This window comes from Carassius gibelio, chromosome B22 (genome assembly GCF_023724105.1).
Source record: "Carassius gibelio isolate Cgi1373 ecotype wild population from Czech Republic chromosome B22, carGib1.2-hapl.c, whole genome shotgun sequence".
NCBI lineage: Eukaryota > Metazoa > Chordata > Actinopteri > Cypriniformes > Cyprinidae > Carassius > Carassius gibelio.
Window position 1 is genome coordinate 42,697,005 of NC_068417.1, and position 2,500 is coordinate 42,699,504.

The following is a 2,500-nucleotide window of genomic DNA, read 5'->3' on the forward strand; positions in this document are numbered from 1 at the left end:
AACTAAGCAAGCCAGAGGCGACAGCGGCAAGGAACCGAAACTCCATCGGTGACAGAATGGAGAAAAAAACCTTGGGAGAAACCAGGCTCAGTTGGGGGGTCAGTTCTCCTCTGACCAGACGAAAACCATTAGTTCAATTCCAGGCTGCAGCAAAGTCAGATTGTGCAGAAGAATCATCTGTTTCCTGTGGTCTTGTCCTGGTGCTCCTCTGAGACAAGGTCTTTACAGGGGATCTGTATCTGGGGCTCTAGTTGTCCTGGTCTCCGCTGTCTTTCAGGGCAGTAGAGGTCCTTTCTAGGTGCTTTTTGGACATTTTTCACTTAGTATATAATAATTTTGCCAAAAAATAGAGTCAGTGCCTGATCTCTGAATATTAGCAGGTTTGGGCCTGTTTAGTACATGGATGGGAGACTGCCTGGGAATATACTGCCTTTAATTATAATTTTGCATTATTAAGACACTGTTTTCCTAATGAATGTTGTTCAGTGCTTTGACGCAATGTATTTTGTTTAAAGCACTATATAAATAAAGGTGATTGATTGATTGATTGAATACCAGGTGCTGTAAGCTTTTTGGACATTTTTCACTTAGTATATAATAATTTTGCCAAAAAAAAGTCAATGCCCGATCTCTGAATATTTGCAGGTTTGGGCCTGGTTAGTACATGGATGGGAGACAGCCTGGGAATACCAGGTGCTTTAATCTTTTTGGAAAATTTCACGAATTATATAATAATCTTTCATTAAAAAAAAAAAAGAGTCAATGCCCGATCTCTGAATCTTAGCAGGTTTAGGTCTGGTTAGTACTTTGATGAGAGACTGCCTAGGAATACCAGGTGCTTTAAGCTTTTGGGCTTTCTTTCCTACTTATATAATGTACTGGCGATAAGATTGGCTGGTCTTTAAATAGCCCTCTCTTTGCAACAGACTTCGCTTACGGCCATACCAACCTGGCTATGCCCGATCTCGTCCGATCTCGGAAGCTAAGCAGGTTTGGGCCTGGTTAGTACTTTGATGGGAGACCGCCTGGGAATACCAGGTGCTGTAAACTTTTTGGACATTTTTCACTTAGTTTATAATAATTTTGCCAAAAAATAGAGTCAATGCCCGATCTCTGAATCTTAGCAGGTTTAGGTCTGGTTAGTACTTTGATGAGAGACTGCCTGGGAATACCAGGTGCTTTAAGCTTTTGGGTTTTCTTTCCTACTTATATAATGTACTGGCGATAAGATCGGCTGGTCTTTAAATAGCCCTCTCTTTGCAGCAGACTTCGCTTACGGCCATACCAACCTGGCTATGCCCAATCTCGTCTGATCTCGGAAGCTAAGCAGGTTTGGTCCTGGTTAGTACTTGGATGGGAGACCGCCTGGGAATACCAGGTGCTGTAAGCTTTTTGGACATTTTTCACTTAGTATATAATAATTTTGCCAAAAAATAGAGTCAATGCCTGATCTCTGAATATTAGCAGGTTTGGGCCTGCTTAGTACATGGATGGGAGACTGCCTGGGAATACCAGGTGTTTTAATCTTTTTGGAAAATTTCACAAATTATATAATAATCTTTCATAAAAAAAAAAAAAGAGTCAATGCCCGATCTCTGAATCTTAGCAGGTTTAGGTCTGATTAGTACTTTGATGAGAGACTGCCTAGGAATACCAGGTGCTTTAAGCTTTTGGGTTTTCATTCCTACTTATATAATGTACTGGCGATAAGATTGGCTGGTCTTTAAATAGCCCTCTCTTTGCAGCAGACTTCGCTTACGGCCATACCATCCTGGCTATGCCTGATCTCGTCTGATCTCGGAAGCTAAGCAGGTTTGGGCCTGGTTAGTACTTGGATGGGAGACCGCCTGGGAATACCAGGTGCTGTAAGCTTTTTGGAAATTTTTCACTTAGTATATAATAATTTTGCCAAAAAATAGAGTCAATGCCAATCTCTGAATATTAGCAGGTTTGGGCCTGGTTAGTACATGGATGGGAGACTGCCTGGGAATACCAGGTGCTGTAAGCTTTTTGGACATTTTTCACTTAGTATATAATAATTTTGCCAAAAAATAGAGTCAATGCCCGATCTCTGAATATTTGCAGGTTTGGGCCTGGTTAGTACATGGATGGGAGACTGCCTGGGAATACCAGGTGCTTTAATCTTTTTGGAAAATTTCACGAATTATATAATAATCTTTCATTTAAAAAAAAAAAAAAAAAAAAAAAAAAAAGAGTCAATGCCCGATCTCTGAATCTTAGCAGGTTTAGGTCTGGTTAGTACTTGTATGAGAGACTGCCTAGGAATACCAGGTGCTTTAAGCTTTTGGGTTTTCTTTCCTACTTATATAATGTACTGGCGATAAGATTGGCTGTTCTTTAAATAGCCCTCTCTTCAATCAATCAATCAATCACCTTTATTTATATAGTGCTTTAAACAAAATACATTGCGTCAAAGCACTGAACAACATTCATTTGGAAAACAGTGTCTCAATAATGCAAAATGATAGTTAAAGGCAGT

The 2,500-nt window shown here is 40.0% G+C and overlaps 3 non-coding genes across 3 annotated transcripts; all 3 read left to right on the forward strand.

Moving 5' to 3' along the window:
- The first annotated feature begins 931 nt into the window (after positions 1-931).
- LOC127996570 (5S ribosomal RNA) lies at positions 932-1,050 on the forward strand. Its single transcript, XR_008169471.1, has one exon. It is a non-coding gene; the product is annotated as a 5S ribosomal RNA (ribosomal RNA).
- A 221-nt stretch (positions 1,051-1,271) lies between these two features.
- Positions 1,272-1,390, forward strand: LOC128003762 (5S ribosomal RNA). Its single transcript, XR_008176480.1, has one exon. It is a non-coding gene; the product is annotated as a 5S ribosomal RNA (ribosomal RNA).
- Positions 1,391-1,753: 363 nt separating this feature from the next.
- LOC128000784 (5S ribosomal RNA) lies at positions 1,754-1,872 on the forward strand. Its single transcript, XR_008173560.1, has one exon. It is a non-coding gene; the product is annotated as a 5S ribosomal RNA (ribosomal RNA).
- Positions 1,873-2,500: the final 628 nt, after the last annotated feature.